Source organism: Pan troglodytes, chromosome 3 (assembly GCF_028858775.2).
Source record: "Pan troglodytes isolate AG18354 chromosome 3, NHGRI_mPanTro3-v2.0_pri, whole genome shotgun sequence".
In the NCBI taxonomy this organism is placed as follows: domain Eukaryota; kingdom Metazoa; phylum Chordata; class Mammalia; order Primates; family Hominidae; genus Pan; species Pan troglodytes.
The window spans coordinates 21794767-21813135 of record NC_072401.2 but is presented as its reverse complement, the minus strand read 5'-3'; the positions used below and the strand labels follow the sequence as shown (position 1 = coordinate 21813135).

At 36.5% G+C, this 18369-nt stretch overlaps 1 protein-coding gene and 1 long non-coding RNA gene across 5 annotated transcripts in view; one reads left to right on the top strand and one right to left on the bottom strand.

Annotated features, from left to right (window-relative positions):
• The window catches only part of KCNIP4 (potassium voltage-gated channel interacting protein 4), a 1220775-nt gene that overhangs the window by 605283 nt on the left and 597123 nt on the right, over window positions 1-18369 (top strand). The window lies entirely within an intron of this gene.
• The window catches only part of LOC129143837 (uncharacterized), a 51075-nt gene that overhangs the window by 4937 nt on the left and 27769 nt on the right, over window positions 1-18369 (bottom strand). The window contains exons 3-4 of one of the 2 annotated variants that reach the window (XR_008547749.2): window positions 6440-6695; window positions 3309-3520 (exon numbers count right to left, since the gene is read on the bottom strand). This is a non-coding gene — a long non-coding RNA (uncharacterized LOC129143837). The remainder of the gene's footprint in view (window positions 1-3308; window positions 3521-6439; window positions 6696-18369) is intronic. The other variant, XR_010156281.1, reaches the window with a different exon arrangement.

The following is an 18369-nucleotide window of genomic DNA, read 5'->3' as shown; positions in this document are numbered from 1 at the left end:
AATAACTTAATGGGCTTCTCCATAAAATTTTTGCTATTTAAACAGTTCTATATTAAGATGGTTTGGTTTAAGGTTGGAATGAGTTAGCTGAAGCTGTGATGGTTGTCTTCAGGGGCAGACTGTTATGTTGTATACAGGCTTTGCTTGCTAACTCCCAAACAAGATGAACCAGGATGGAACTGCTAAACAGAATGCTGCATTCCCTATGCTGTAGGAGCACAGGCCAGAATACAAATATGCTTGCTTATGTTTTCTTCCACAGAGGAGCTATTTGCCAACACTCTGATTTCTTTGCAGTATAACCTGGCAGAGACAACTGTGTCTATTTTGTAAGCTTTTGATAACTTAACTTGGAAAACAAGTCTACTGAGAAAAACAGTTCTTTTCATCATTGAAGACTGTTAGTGCCTTGATAATGATATATCTTCTCAATTATGACCACAGCATCTGGAAATGCATGCACATATGGTCCTAGTCAAGAGGGAAAAAAATCAACATACCAGTCAAGCTCAATACTCCTGAAATCCAGGTAAGGATACCATGAATAACTGCCCCTTTCCATTGAGTCACTTTCCAGGCCACACAGCTGGCCTTTATGTGTGGATGAAAGCATTTTCTCCCATGTCTTCAGCACAATCCAAAAGATGGTCCTTAAGCGGCCTGCAGGTATGAGCATGACTCCTAAGTCTACATCACTGAGAACTTGTTATTGCTGTGTGCCCAGTGGAAGCCTTTAAGCTTTTCTGATTCTATCATGTAGATGGAACAAGCAGATTTTTTTTTCTTAATTTCTCATGGCATAGCTTGGATGCACTATTTTATTATTTCTTATCTCCCTGAGACTCCACATGATCCCTACTCTTATTCAGCAGGAAAATGGGTGAGAAGAGAGGAAGGAATGAAGGGGGAAAATGCTGTCACATTACAAAAAGATGCTGCTTCTGATAAAAATAATGTGCCAAGCACTATACTCCATGCTTTATATGTAACATCTTACTTAAATACACAACACCCATATTCTGCAGATGCCTGTTAGAGCGTTGGATATAGTATGAGAGCACATCAGTAACTCACTGTGTTGATCCTTTGCCAGTTTGCTCTCAGATTGATTTCCTGTTCCTCCCTAGCTCTGCTTCACATCACAAGGAGGTACATTTCTCAGACTTCCCTGCTGACAGCCGTATGGCTGAGTTCAACTCATGGAATACACTGGAGGGAGATTGAAGGGTGGGAGGAAGAGAGCAGACAGAGTAATTCCCAGCTCTCACCTCACCAGTGTCTCTAGTAGTAGTGGCATATCCTATGAGGGTCTAGCTGCCTGTGGACAGCCTCTGGGGTACCAGCTTCCACCAGGCTACTGCAGCATTGCCTGCTCCTTTGGTTCCTCTAGCCACAGGGAAGATAATGGCTTCCCCTATCTAGCTATTATGATTCTCTCCTGGTAGCCTCATTGTTCATTGTTTGGCTCCTAAGCATTAACATTACCAAGGCAGTAAGTTCCCTATATTAAATCTCTTCCATTTGAAATATCTGAAGTGGTTTTCTCTTTATTGGGCTCAGTCTAGTTCACTTGCGCAGGTCACACAGCTAGAAGGTTGCAGAACTAAACATTTAATCCATGTGTTTCTAACTTCAAACCTATATTCTTAACCATTATGTTGGTGTTCCAGAATTTAAATTTAAAAATAATTAAAATGATGTTAGGTTTAAGTCTAGAAGTATGAATTTCACTATTAAATATCATGTCGATTTGGTGGTTTGATCGTAGCAAAAACCTAAAACCATGAGGTGCAGTATTGAGTCATCTTTTTTATCATGGAAAATCTACAGTTGCTCTCTTAAATTGTATGTTATAGTTTTGCTGTTGTACGTGTGGTCTGAGTTTCGGCAGCATCAGCATCACCTGGGAGCTTTTTAGAAAGGCATAATCCTCAGTCCCATCAGAATCCATGTTTTAACAAGATTCCCCAGGTGATTTGTATACACAATAAAGTTTGAGAAGCAATGTACTAAAGAATGTAATTTGAGTGAAGCATAAAGATCCTTAAAATTTAAAAGATAACACCATAAAAAAGTTGTTTGTGAGTCTAAGTTTTCCACATTAAGGCACTGTGCTTTAGACTTTAGCCCAGCTTACAAATAAGCTGTCTTCCAAATCCTATTTGTTAGTATGAGTTTGAAATTAATTTCCACATCAAATTCTGTTACGAATCTTGGTTAGGTTTAGAGGGTGGCCCATTAGAACTCATGATATGAAGAGTGCCAGGTTAATTTTAAAGTAGAAAAAAGGCTCTTTATTCTTGGCTACAAGGCTATTATAGGCACTATAAATAGAATATAGGCACTATAGAATATATACATATATACAAATGTGAATATATACTATATATTATATATATAGAAATTATATATAATATATTATATATAGAATTATATATATAATTCTATATATATTGCTATATATATAGAATTATATATAATTCTATATATAATATATATTACAGATTTCTATATATAATATATATTATATATATACACACTCAGGCAGTGTAAAATATATATATTTATATATATTTAAGATAACTTAAATTCTTATTGTATTTTATATATATATATATATATATATATATATATATATATTACACTGCCCGAGTTGGGCTTTGGCATTGTGCCACTCCACCCAGGATGCCTCTCTCCACTTCATCATTCCTTTCCAAAGTGTCAGCCCACTGTGGACCTCTACCCAGGCCCCCACAGTGCTCCAAAATGAAATCATACCATGCCACCTGCCTTCATCAAATCCTCCATTTCTCAACACAGGCCATTTTAGCAATGAGTTATTAGGAGCATAATGGGCTTTAATTCTAACTAATGAGTGGATAACTAGTCATTTAAACACCCTCAGAGAAATTTCATATTTTTAATGAGATGGTTGTTAGCTCAATTAAATCTCTAATTTGTGCAGTTTCTGCTAATATAATAAAGAAAATGGGAACAAGTTCAGCAATGTTGAGGTGATTTGGTGAGGAGGCCAGCTTTTGACAGGGAGCATACCCTGGCCATCAGCCTCCATTTGCTTTCCTTGATAGTCAAAGCTTCCTTATTTCTACAGCTCTAATTTTTTTTTATTAAAAAGTGTTTCCATTGGAGTAGGACAGAGTTTTTCTGTTTAAATATGTGGTTTGATTAATAAATCAGAATTGCCTGTGATGTGAAAATCATTTGATTCCCTGCTATATTAGTTATCCATTACTATGTAACAAATCACCTCAAACTTAGTGGCTTAAAACAACAAAAATTTATCTCACCGTTTTCATGAGTTAATTGAGTGCTTCTGAGTCAGGGTCTCTCATGAAGTTGCAGACAAACTGTTGGTTGGGCCAGCAGTCAACTCAATGCTTGAGTGAGGGGAAGATCCACTTTCAGGTTCACTCAGGTGGTTGTGGACCGACCCCAGTTCCTCACCACATGGACTTCTCCATAAGCTGCTGGAGTATCCTCATGCATGGCAGCTGGTTTCCTTCAGAGCAAGATCCAAGAAGGAGAGAGTATGAGAGAGCCCTCCCAAGACAGAAGCCACAGTCTTTTTATAACCTAAACTCAGAAGTGACATTCCATCACTTCTGCATTATTCTGTTGTCCAGAAGCAAGTCACTAAGTCCAATACACACTCAAGGCAAGGGGAAGTAAACTCCACCACTAGAAGAGAAGAATATCGAAAACAGTATGGATGTATCTTTAAAACCACCACACCTACACAATACATAGGTGCAGTGGACACCAGAACTTTCTGTCAGACTTGAGTTCTGTAGTATCTATGCCTCTGTGTATGTCAATATTTGAAGAGAGCACTAACATAAGAGTCAGAATGCCTGTGGGCAGTCCCAGATCCTACATTTACTAACAACATGACTTTAAGAATTACCTTTAAAAATAACAACGGTAATCAATATTGTTACTTTAATTTCCTTTTCTGGAAATTGGGAACACTGATGCCTATTCTGCCTACATATCGGGGATTTTGTGATGCTTTAATAAAATAACGTACTTGAAAGTACCTGGGAATATGCCGGGTCAGCTGGGATTGGTTCATTCCATCTTTTCTTTTTCTTCCATCATATCTATCTCTCTCAGAATTAGCAGAATACAATACATTCCATTTTTTCTTTGGATTGGTGGCTGCTCCTTTTAGATTCAACAAATATAATTTATCTGCCCCACTGTTTCTTAAAACTCTCTCCTGATCTTTGCAATTTGGTTTCCAAGACCTTTGGCTATTGCAAATCCTATGAAATAATGTGCTTATGGATCTTATGCTACATCCACAGATGGCTCCAGGGCTTATTTCACTCCTCATCCTCTGAAGTCCCACTTTTCTCTTGACCTTTCCTTTCTCATAGTGAACAAGCCACATGAAGCTTTTATTCTCCTTGGCAACTTAACGTTTCTCTCACAGTCCACATTAGATGGATTCCAATAAAGTCCTTCACCCAACACCCAACTTCCTTTTGTAGGTTGGTCCTGTAGACTTATCAGGGTCTGTGGTTATTGGAAAATCCACCACTAATTCTTATTGACTGTACTTATAGTCCTTTGTCAGCACATGTCTTGTGCACATAATTGTATGCTTCCTGAGTTCTTTGTCTCCTCTGTTAACCTATTTTCCTAGACAGTCATACTCCTATGTGATGGAGTGAAAAGGCACAGCAATGAGACAGACCAGAGACTTGAATTATGTTTATTTACTAACTGTGACTTTTACTAGTATTGGTAAAATGGGTCTCATAGCATCTACCTCGGAGTGTGGTTGTGATAATTTAATGAGTTATTAATAAAAACAGGAGAACAGAGAAAGCCCTTGGAACTATAACTGGCACATAGGAAGGGCTCTGAGCATTTGTTTCTTCCTGCCTATAAGTTTCAGGTGTGGCAAAAAAGAGCCTGCGTCGGAATCTACAGGGGACCTTTAAAAATGTGAATGTTTGAAGCTCCCCCTGAGACTTTCTGGGGGTGAAGTTAGAAAGTGTACATTTTGTGATTCCTAGGTAATTCTCATGGACAATAAATTTGAGAAAGACTGCTTCTAGGGTAATGCCCTGGGCTCATGGATCCTGTTAAAGACTTTCATAGACAAGCAGCATTTTTATTCTATGGGTCGAATTGTTTCAAGGAGAATAAAGAACAGGCTCAACATGATAGAAGCTATTTTACTGACTGAGGAGAGGTAATAAACTTGCAAGATGGGGATGTATAACTCCCTAAAGAGATGCTTTCCCTGTCAAAGGTAGAGGTTGACATAGTACATAGATTTCTTTCTTTCCGAATTTCCTCTGGCATCTCTCCTCACTTTTTCTTATTTTTTTTCTCTCTTTCCTTTTTTAAGTAGTATCTACCTAAATATACCTGTGGCTTTCCAATAGTTCCACTTTCAGTGCATTTGTGACCTCATTTACTATCTAACTCCAAGTACATTATGTACATTTTTATTGACTTTGGACCTGCAGAACTTTTTCTATTTAAGCCTATTTATCATAGACTTAAAAGCAGCTTCACAAGTTTGCTGCTGTCACCAGTATTATAAGAAAATGCAGACTGCTATAATTGGGTCCATCTTTCATAAACCCTTTCTTTATTCTTATGTTGCTGGTTCCAAACAGGCTGAAGCATTTTCTTACGGAAGTGGAGAGCAGGAAGTAGTCCTTGGAAGGAGAACTCAAGGCTCGGAAAAAAAAATGAACAGTTTTTTATTCAAAACACATGATACTACCTAGGGCTCCTTAGCTCTAGGCTTAAATCACCTTCACCTAGACTACTGCCCCTTAGCTAAGAAAATGGACAGAGAATGATGTGTTTGAGTATTGACATTTAGGGAGGACTTGTATCAGGAAAAGGACATTTCACAGAGAGGAAAAAAAAAAGTGCATATACATAAGTGGCAGGATTTTTTTCTTTCCTGTAGGGGATATAGCAAGCTGTGAGCCTAGCGACACGATTAGGTGTTTCATATATGAAATTAGTAGAGAATAAGGGGTGAATACATTTTTTCCTTGAATGATTGGGTAAGGCATTTGTAATTTTACTTATCAAGTTCTCAGAGCACAGAAAAAAGAAAATAAATCATGGCTTATAAACTAAAGTAAATTGGAAAGAGGACAGTGGATTTATTGTCAGAGGAAGTGTGTTCTAACTCCAGCAGTGAGTAGCTGTGTGTCCTTGGGCATGATGTTTAAGCTTTCAATTTCCTCTAGTGAGCAATAGTGACAATGTTTATTAATGAGTTTTTTGAAGATTAAAGGAAATGATATAAAAATAGCTTTGAATAGTCACAAGTAACTTTTTGTCCTATGCTGTATATATTATATATGTATGCAAGATGTTCAATTATTTTACCCCTAGGGGATGAATCTATTCTTTTGTCTCTCTTTCATCCTCTCCTTACCCTTGAGATGGATGTTCTTTTTCTAGCATGGTGAGGATCCCACCTTCCTGGGTCTGTCCTGGTGAATCCTCCATCTACACTTTTGAGTCACAATCTTGTCTCTTTTCCTCCTACCCCGTGCCTTGTCTTAGCTAGCTTATGCAGGGGGAAGCATGAGCTTTGCAAGCATGCTTCCAAGATTCCACTTAGGTCTGTTGTCATTGTTGTTGTTGCATCCTTGTTTCTTATTGGTATGGGGCAGGAAAGAAAAATAGTCCTTATAAGAGGGGACACAAGCAAAAAGAAAAGAATGTGATTAATATTACCAAATAGCACCTTGTTGATTGCAGATCTCGCATTCTGCACAATGTTCAGTTTGAAGAAACAAGTCAGTCAACTACGGAAAGCAGTTGAAGATATCAGGCTCCAAATCAGATTAACGATAAAGAAGACTGAGGATTTGGGGCCATCAAAACTGTGGTGATAGCAGAAACCACAAAGCATTTGTAGTTTGTAAACAAGCCCACCAAAAATTTGCCAAAGACTTGGGGCCAAGAACTGATTCATGTATCTCAGAAATGGTAAGAAAGAAGCAAAAGGTGCAGGTTATTATGATTTAATTTAAGTGTTTCAAGAAGGAGATATTGTCATCATGTCATACTCTTCTTACTCCCTTGGGTCCCTTGGGTGCCAATAATTTGCACATTTAGGAAGGTAATAAGAATTGTTAATGAAAGGAAATGATTTAAAATGTAATTTTAAACTTGATTAGCATTTCTCTTAAATTATTTTTTATTTGAAGACACTTTTGCATAAAGATATCAAAATGCATGTGTTTTATCCACGTGTTTGCACAATTACTTACCAAGGATATGGGAGGAGTGTGGAGATGGTATCACCTTAAGTGGTTCTCTGCTTATGTAAGGGAAGCAAACAGAATTAGAGTTGTCAATGTGTCATTTAGAACCAGTGTTAGTTTCCTAGGCTGCTGTAAAAAATTGGGTGGCGTAAAACAAAATAAATATACTCTGTCATAGTTCTGAAGCCCAGAAGTCTTAAAGAAAGGTGTCTGCAGGGCTATATTCCCTCTGAAAGCTCTAGGGAAAAATCCTTCCCTCCCTCTTCCTAGCTTCTAGTAGTTGTTGGCAATCCTCAGTGTTCCTTGGCTTGTCACTTACTCCAAAATCTGACTCTATTGTCATATAGCTTTCCTTCCACTGTGTGTTTTCACGTGGTCTTATGGAACACCATTTATTGAAATTAGGGCCCACTTTCATCCATCCATCCACAAAACTAACTTTGTCCACAAATACCCTATATTTTCCAATAAGGTCACATTCTGAGGTTCCCAGCAATATTAATATTTTGGGATACTATTTAACAAATTACAGAGCCTTTTATCTGCCCTATGCACATAGAATAGAGACTGTGTAATATACGGAGCTGGCCATGTTGAGACAAATCTGAAAAATCCACCTAATGCTTCTTTCCACTGAAGCTTTAGTTCCCACAAATATACTTGGCCATTGAGTCTCACACTAAACTGCAGCCTTGTTTGTGTATCTGAGAAGTTTGTGTTCTGAAAACTAGAAATATACCTTTTTTTTTCAGAGTAGAATGTTTTTCTGGTTGCATATCAGCAGGGCATATAGTGATTACAGACAGAATTCTGAAATGTTTATGCCCTTTAGATGCCCTTAGAAGATGTGTGTGATAATGAATCTCAGTGGCAGTTATACCACAGCCTTGTACTATACTATAACTGCTGTTTATGAGATCCTGCCAAGTTATTATTCTATACATATCAGAACAAATCAGACATAATATAAATCAAGTTCTGTTCTTTTACGTGCAATAAACTTGAATTTAAATAACAGATGGCTTCAAATAGTTTCCTAAGATCAGAGCTAAAGAATAATTAGAAGGAATAATCTGGTTAATACTGACAAGGTTTTTAAAATGCAAATGAACTGTTTTTCATTGAGTAGGAATTCATTTGAAAAATCTTCCAACAGATGAGATACTACATCTTGGAAAGCTTTAGGAGATCATAAATTTGTAGAGTTACAGTTTAAACATAATAATGATGATTTTGCATGGACCCCAAGTTTTTTTCATAGCTCACCGATTAGGGGGAAAAATGATGATTAACATTGCCTTTTCATTCGTTAGTAAGAAGAAAAGTAAGTAGGCTCTTTCTGACACTCAATTTCCTCTTGTAAAGTAGGGAAAATAGTGCCTATGGTGTACAGACATAAGTCACCTTACAGAGATAACATTATACAGACAAATGTAGAAATTACATAGAACTAGACATGTGCAAAATAACTGAGTGATTGATGAGAATACAAGAGTAGAGGAAACTGTAGAAAATTATAAGAAATGGCAAAAGGTTTTCTATATCATCAGCTCTGTTCTTTGGTAAGCACCAGTTATGTAATTCAAATTCTGCATATTTTCTCAGAGATATTCTATTGGGATGTCAAACTCAACATATATGACATGCATCTTCTTTTCTTCTTCCTCTGCCTATCATGCCTTTTGTTTCTCCATTGCTTTTCTGGCAGCACCAATTCACCCAAGCTTGAAATCATAGGAGATCTTGAAAGCTTCCATCCTTGCTTCTTAAATATAATCTCCAATTGCAATTTTTCCCCACTATGTCTTCCTAATTTTCCCACCTATTCCCTTTCTATTTATCCCCACTTCAGATCCCATAGTTAGGTCTATTACCTATATTCAGGAAATTGTTTCTGCTTCTTTATACAATTAACAGACCAGATAAAGTCTCTTAAGGCATGGTTGTAACCTTGTCATGCCACTATTCAAATATATTCAATTTGTATATTATGTTGCTTAGTTGTTTTGCTTTGTAAGCTGCTAGTAAGTGCCTTTCCATATCCTACGTCTAAACTGAATCATTCCACCTGTCATTCTATGAATTAAAACCATGTGTTACTTCCTCTAAATTTATTCACACAATTTTCTCTGAAACAATTTCCTTCTCATTCCTATTACAGTTACTCAGCAGAATTTCAGTGAACAAATGGGCATTTCTGCAACTGGATAACACTGAGCTATCATAGTGTCATTTGACCAAAGTCAACCACTTACGTGCATGTGACCCTATAGTAGACAGCGATCATGCTTTATCTGTCTAGCAGCAAAGCACTTGCCTATTTAAGAGCAATCCCATTGTGGATCCTGGTAGGAATCAAGGACTTACTTCCTGCTATGGTAGCTCAAGAAGCTAAAAACACAAGCTCGGTGGTGTTTACCCCCATGAAACTTATTTAGGTTCCCATGTTTCTATAGATTCCTATAGAACCTACAGGAGCTAACTCTACTCTGAATTCTGTAGTTTTGTATCTTTCCAATACAATCCTTTTTCATTTACTTGTCAGATTAGTTTGTGTTTCATCAAACATAACTGATTAAGTGATGAAGAAAAAGAATCTGAGTGGTAGAATCACAGAAGGGTGTTAGTAGATGTGGTATTTGATCTGGGCCACGAAGGATTAACGTGTGCTTGGAGGAATATATATTTGTATATATAACATTATTAATTACACATCAGGATAATCCTTTTGGTAGTAAGAATTATTGAATTATTACTATATGCTATGACTTTCATTTTGCTTTTAAATTTCAAAATAACTCTTCAATATAGAGCAGGCACTGTTGTTATCAAATTCTCACTTTGACATCATTTTTTGTTGTCGTTGTTGTTTGGTTGGTTTTTTTTTTTTTTTTTTTTTTTTTTGAGGCAGAGTCTCACTCTGTCACCTAGGCTGGAGTGCAGTGGCGCAATCCCAGCTCACTGCAACCTTTGGCTCCCAAGTTCAAGCCAGTCTCCTGCCTCAGCCTCCTGAGTGGCGGGGACTACAAGAACATGCCGGTATGCCTGGCTAGACATCATTTTTACTAAAAGATTCCTGATTTTCTTTAGGATAGCAATGCACTATGCACTCAGCAATGTATTTTTAAAAAATGGTTTTCCAGGTTCCCATGCCACAACGTATAACCAGTGGGACTTAAGTAAGTCTCTTGAGTGGAGTACTCTTCTGGATAAAAATATAAAGTCTTTTTTTTTTTTTTTTTTTTGAGAAGGAGTCTCGCTCGGTCACCCAGGCTGGAGTGCAGTGGTGCGATCTTGGCTCACTGCAAGGTGGGCCTCCCGGGTTCACGCCATTCTCCTGCCTCAGCCTCCCGAGTTAAAAATACAAAGTCTTACAAAGGGAGGGATTTTGGTTCATTCTCCCTTGTTTCTTTTTCAAACCCAGAAGCAATGCTTAGTGATAAAGGAGCTATCTTGAAGCCAAGGACAAAAGCTACATATCCAGAATGGTGGAGCAGAAAGTGGGAGGAGCATGGGTCATTAGGGGTACCATAGAGCCAGTCTTCAGCAGCCCGCCTCTGACTTCCTATGATATAAGAAAAACAAGACACTTACATGGGTGGAAGAAGTTGATATAGGTATTTTGTTACATGTAGCCAAATGCAATCCTAATGCTAACAAACTGATCTTAAATAACTTGCTTAAATTAACATTCCACTTTACAATAGGAAAGTCCAGATTTGAAGCCAGGTATTTTGCCTGTGAGGTCCATGTTTATAACCAATAATAAATCAGTTTATTCAAAATGAGGTACATTAATTATTTTTTTCAAAATTCTCAGCCATTCTACCATAGCCAGTTGAAGCCTCTTAGAAGGCATTTATTTTTTCCTCCCAGTAATAAAATAAAAAGTTTGCACTTTAAAAATTTTATGTGGGAATACTAAAATTCTATCAGGTTCTGAGAATTTTCAATATCAAGTATAACTATAAAATAATGAATCTTTTAAACCACCTGATAAAATTCAAAAATCCAAAGGAGCATGTCTGTTCAAAGCTTGCACCCAAGGAGACTCCATTCTTTTTTCTGCAATGCTTCTTTCCATTTCTCAAACCCCTTGAGCAACCCTGCTTGAGAAGTGACTGTAGAATCAGCCTATCGGCCTCAGAAGAAATTCGTTTCATGGCATCATTTTAAAGTGAAAATAAAATGACTATCTGCCTTATTTGCAGATTTGATTCCACATTGCTTTGAGGGGTTTAAAAATCAAATTATCGATAACATAATGAAGATTTATTACAGTTTGACATAATAAAAATCACAATATATCTGGCCTCATCTTCTCCGCTTCCCAGCATGTACCTAAACACCTTTTGCTCCAGCCACACCGTTCTCCCTATCCTTGCCTCTCTCCATATCCTTGCCCCTTTCCCTATCCTTGCCCCTCTCCCTTCACTGTCTTCTTTTACGACCCCACCTGCCATGCTCTTTCCTCTCCTTAAATGTCTTTCCTCCATTCCATCTATACCATCTTGGTGAATCTCATTCAATCTGCTTGGTGAAACCTTTCTAGTTTCTTCCTCACCCCTATTTAGATCCTGTGTCCTATGTTCTCCCAGTACCTTCTACATGTATATTTGGATGTGCTGTTAAAATTACTTATGTGTGTTTTGCATCTCCTCCTGTCTTATAAGCTCCCATAGAGCATCATAAAGTCAAGTAGGATGGAAGGTGAAAGGAGCTTGAAAATTTTTCCTGTCCATCCCTTCATATTACAGATGAAGAAACTGAGACTTGAAGAGGTTAAACAACTTGCTCAGGTTTTCACAGATGGCAGGAGTGAGGGCTCAATTTTTGGTTCCTCCAATTTCAGTAGTACTGCCACTATATCATATTTTACATTCCACACAGAACCAAGCACAGAGGTATATTCAGAGGACATAGTCATGTATTGTTGGTTAAATTTGATATTTAAGAATCAAATTGGCAACTGGGAAAATTAAAATGTCTAACAGTACTGAGTTTTGGGGAGTTGTGCACAAATGGGAGCTTTATACTTTGATGAATAGAATAAAAATGGGTGTAGTTTGGAGAAAATGCAGTAGTAATTAGTAAAAATGAAGGTGTTCATTTCTCAGTATCTGGAAATTTCATTCCTAGGTAATGAAACTCTAGGTAAAGGTAACTCTAGGGAACCCCTCAGTAAGTACACAGAGAAGATAGATACAAGAATGTTTACAGCTAAAGTGTTTGTGGTAGCAAAATTCTAGATATCATCTAAATATATATCAATAGGAAATAGGATAAATAATTGTGGTTTATTAAAAATTTAATGTTATACAAGGTGAATATCGATTTAGAACTCACGTATCAATGTAAATAAATTCACCAAACATGATATTGAGTGAATCCAGCAAACTGACAAATAATACATACAGTTTGATACCATTTTGATACCATTTATATAAATATTTAAACTAGGAAAGCAATATCATATATTACATAGGGTAACATACACATGCAAAAAAATATAAATATATGTGTGAGGACAGTCATGCTCAAGTGCAGAAATTACTGGAGATAAGGACAGAGGAAGTTGAGAGGGTACTAATAGACCCCAGAGCATCGGTAATCAATTATTTTAAAGCTTTGTGATTGGTACATGCATGCTTGTTGTGTTATTCTTTATATTTCTTTCTACAAGCTAAACATTTCATAATAAGGTTTGAAAATTAATTTTAGAAACTGGCTATACCACTAGTTTGGAGGGCAGTTCCAAAGGGAAATATCCAAGTATACTCTGAGTGATATCAGAATAAAGAAATGTAAATCCAGTGAGGTGACTATTTTGGAGGTAACAGTAGTTACTTGGATTTATACTTTTTAAATGTTTATTAAAACAATCCACCTATTTTCTTGTACTAATGTTTGTTTTATGCCCAATTAACTCTGAACAAAATAACTGCCTTAGCAAAATATGGACAGATAAATACAGTGATATGCAAGAATTTTAAGAGCAAAACAGGCACGTGTAAGGTGGCAACTGGTAAATCCTGGATTCTGCATGCAATAGACAATATTCAAATGCTTTCGGTATCATATTTTTTTGTGACTAGTGCTGGCTATGCCCAGAAAATTTCAGGGGCAAGGGAGATAATCCATTGATTGTGCTTTCTGGATTTCTTTATAAAATTTTAGTTACTAAGAGCATTATAAGTTTTTTAAGGTAAAAGAGAGTTCATAGAACATCTAGTTGCTGCCGTTGGTTCACAAGTTAAGATGCCTAGATGCTATGAGGTCTAGTTACCTTCCAAAGTCACAAGGGGATTTAGGGGAAAAAGGGCAGAGTCAAGAACTGATGTGCCTTTTTTTTTTCCTACTTAATTGTGTGAGCTGACCACTCAGTAGTTACTGGTGAGTTGGAATTAGAACTCTACCCACTTCCAACAAGTTGCACTGGGGTCTTTCAGGGGGCTGATCTTTCCTATAAAATGGAAAAGGAGAGCTCCTGGGAATATACTGAAGAGAAATGAAAACACAGGTGTAGAAAAAGACTTGTATACAAATGTTTATACTAGCATGATTTGTGGAAGTCAAAAACTAGAAACAACTCCAAAATCTGTCAACTGGTGATTGATCAAAACAATGTATTATATTGACAGAATGGAACATGATTTAGCAATAGAAGCAAACTGAGACATGCTACCACAGAGTTGGACTTTCACATTATGTGATCTGAAAGAAATCACACACAAAAGATCACATACTGTATAATACAATTTATATAAAATATCCAGAAGAGGCAAATCTACAGAGACAAAATGTAGACTAGTGTTTGCCTGGGGCGGGGGTGTGAACGGCTGTTACTGTAAGTAAGCATGAGGAATCTTTTTGAGGCAATGAAAATATTCTGATGTTAGATTTTGGTGATGGTTATATAGCCCTGTAAATTTCCTAAAAGTCGTTCAGTTGTACACTTAAGTGGGTGAATTTTATGATGTGCAAATTATACCTCAAAAAAAGCTATTTTAAAAAATGGTAAGGGAATAGCTTGTTCCTAAAAGACCTCAAGGTTATTTAACTCCATTCACTCTGCCAGGTACCTGGCTATCCCTTCCATAATACTTATATTCTCAACACCCAGAGTATCATAAACTTATGCCCCTCAGAACACATCATTCTGAAGCCAAAGTTAACATTATTTTTGGGGAGATCTTAGTACATAGTGGGCATTTTAATCATTTCACCCTTTTATTCCCCCCATGACCCTATCAGATAGACATTATTATTAACTCTATTTTAATAATGAGAAAAAGGAATAATTTATTCAGTGTCATACAGCTGGCACAGAGTGGAGGAGAGACTTGAACCCTTGGTTTCTGAGCTTTAACTCTCAACCACCATGCCACTGCCTGCCAATTAGGTGTTCTATGAATGCTTGTTGGATTTAAAAAAAAAAAGATGAGTTTTTGTAGCTGGTTTCTTAAACTGGCTTTGCAACAGACAGTAGGCACTTGGATGAAGAACTCTTTGTTTCACAATTTAGCACACTTAGGAAAATAACCTGCTTATTACTTCCTGTAATTTATTACTAAAGTGCTATGATAGAGTAGTGGCATAAAAATTTCCGAAGTTTTTGCACCGAGTTATTAAAGAACAGGAGAAGATTGCCTTTTGGCCACTGGCCATGAGCCTTATCAACAGAAGCATCCATTCTTTCCTTTTAACACATCTTTAATTTATTACGGCAGGTTTATGTAGTAGGTTTTTATTGATTTTTTTTGGTTGTTTTCAAAGACAGAATGCCAGTATGTATTGCCATGGACTTTTTTTTTCTTTTTAATTTAACTGGTGGAAAAAAAATTTAATGGTTAAATGTCAGCAAGAGGTAAAAACTATATTTAAATTAAATGATGGCTTTGGGAGTATAGAACGAAAAAATACAAAAGACTGGGATTAGATGCAGGAACTTACATTAAAATCCAAAAGTTGTACTAACACTTTGAGAAACTTGCTTTTCACATTAATTAAATGAGAATGATACAACGTACCTTACAGTGCTATTGTGAATATTAAAGGTCTATGAATTTATAGATATATCTGTGTGCAGAAAGTAGTTGTTCAATTAAGGCCTACTGATTTTTTTTTTAATTTTAGGTTATTTTATTTTATTGCATTTGCTCGTCAACACACATTTTTTAAGATGCTTTACTCCATACTGGTCCCTGGGGGTAAAAAGACTTACGAGGGAGGCAGAGTACTTGCCTAAAAAAAATTTATACTCTAGGAGGGAAAACAAGTAAGACATGAATAAAGACAAGTATTATTAAAGCAAAATCACCAATTCTGTTGAGAATTAAGAAGCAATCAAATTACCAAAAATGGAAAAATACATGTTTCTGTGGGATTGAAGGGACATCTATTTCAAGAGCATGACCAGATAATATGAACAGAGGTCCAAATGCTAAGAAAGAACCAACAATGAAAGGACTGCAGGGAAACAGCATTTCAGGAAGAAAGAACAGCTTGTCCAAAGGCTCCGAGCTGGTAAAGACCTTGGTGTGTTACAGGAGTTCAAAGAAAATAATTGAAGCTGAAACATTGTAAGAACAATTAGAGAGGCAGGTAATACTTGATAAACCATAAAAAGAATTTGAAATTTTATTCTAAATAAAATTGGAAGTCACTGGATGGTTTTGAGGAATAGTATGATATAGTACACATTTTAAGAAATGCTTTGAATTGGAAACAGCAGGATCAGAAACAAGGAGGACAGATAGGAAGTTGTTTCAGTACTAAACACAGAAAGAAATGGGACTCTCCACTGATGTAATACATTACAGGAAATGGAGAGAAGGGTTTAATCTATTTGGGATGAAGACAGCAGGGCTTGTTAAGGATTGGATGAGAGTGGAGATAGAAAAAGTGGAATCAAGACCAAGTCAGGGTTGCTGTGCCTGTGTTTCTGACTTGAGATGTTGGACAGTGCCATTTACAGAGACGGGGATTGAAGGGAGGTTTGAAGGTAGAATTGACAGTTCTCTTTTGAACAGATAATGTTTACAATATCTCTGAGTTATTCCATGGGACATAACTGGTCCCATGTCTTATCCATTGAGATGGATAAGATACTTGGAATGCTGTTGGAGGTGTAAATCTGGAGTCATCACCATAAAAATGGTAATGGGCATAGGCAAATTGTTGGGGATGTTTCATTCTTCTAACAATAAAAAAAATCAGAATGCTTGGATTAATTTCCATATAATATACCATATTAATTAGCTTATAGTATCTGGTCCCAACAGAGGGGTTAATATAAAGTTCCAATGGGCTTCTGAATAGGTTATATTCTAGAGGATGGGGCAATCAAATTTGCTGCTTCTGATTCCATTTAATGTTAATAAACTTGTCTGGATTAACACTAGCTTTTAAAATGTTATAGGTCCTTGGAATCACTTGTTTTGGGATTATGAATAATGCTATTAAACTGCTGGATGTTGACTTTCTACTAAATTTTGTACACGTAGATGCTCTTATTATCATGTATACAACTGACTAAGGACCTACTATGTGCCATGCATTGTTACAAGTACTGGGGAAGAGATCACGTCTCTTCCCACAAAGTGAGTCTAATTGGGAGGAAACAGACATGTGAATTTATAATTACTGTGAAATATGAAACAGCCCATATTCTAGGATGACAGCAAAGACAAGAAACTGATAAACATCTAAAGGTTAGAAGACATTTCATGGAAAACCTAGTATTTAAGTTGAATCATGATAGATGAGCAGAAATTGCTAGAAAAACAAGGTAGAAGAGAATGTTCCATAAAAAGGACATCTGTAAGGCAGAGAAAGTGAAATATCATAAAATATTTCTTGTGGCTATATTGATTATTGAATTCAGCACTTAGTATAAGACCTGACACATATCAAACACTTAATATCTGTTGAATGAATGAGCAAATTAGTGAATAAATGAGCCAAACAATTTTGCTTACTCAATACAATTTACTGGGCCCCAGCTTCTGGGCAAAGGAAGTAGATGACTCCTTGTGCATAGATTTCATGTTGTCGAAATGAGATACAAAATATATACTTGCATATGAAATTCCTAGAGACAATATCAACAGGAACATGATAATGTAGTAAAAGTATATGTGTTTGTGTGTTTGCAAGGATTGAGAGAGGGAGAGAACAAGGGAAGAAAGAGGAAGGGAAGGAAGACACAAAATAAATTTTAAAAAGCATCTAGAGGGAAATTTCATAAAAGCATTAAAGGAAATTGCTCTGAAGTGACATGTATAAGCTGCTCAACAGAAACTATGAACTATTGAGATCAGGAAGGGAAAACTGTATCTGCATATTAGTTTTAGCCCACAGAGCAAAAAAAATAGTCAAAGTTGAGAATAGAAAGTCAAAACGAAAGACTCAATTAACTAAGGAAGAAGAGGACACAGTGTCTTACACAGGAACAAGGGCAACTATTAGGGACTGGGAAACAGTCAATAGAAGAATAGGACACAGGAACAAATTAGGAGTTAATCCTATTTAATTTTGGTCCTGATCCAGGTTGGGCTTTAAAGGGTCAGGTTTTAGCTTTCTGCACCAATGAGTCGGTATCTTTAAGGTACCATTGATTCCTGCCACAAGTGATGGGCAAAGCACAAGGAAGAGAAGCTTTATTTCAAAAAGCAACAAAACAAATAGCAAAAAGAAACAACTGAGGCTGGAGTTGGAAAATTCTGCTAAAATTCATTTGCAAGAGGTAATCATTCACTTGAGGTAAGAGTAAGCAAGTTCAATGGCAACGATCCTTATGTTTGAAGAGGAAGCTAAAGCTCCTTATTCTTTAAGGACATCACTTTTTTGTTGAAAACCATTCACATGGCATGCTCTATAGGGCTTCAATTAAATTCAAATAGGATTAAATACAAAATTATTTATTATTTTCTCATTGACAAAATTAATACATAAAGCTTTTCTGTACCTTGTAAACTGGCAAAATGAATGTCATCACTCATTTATCCAGTTTGTTTTTGTATGAAAGTGGATGGTGCAACGTTTAATTCCTGGAATTCATATAATCAGAATTCTGTAACTATAAATGTTA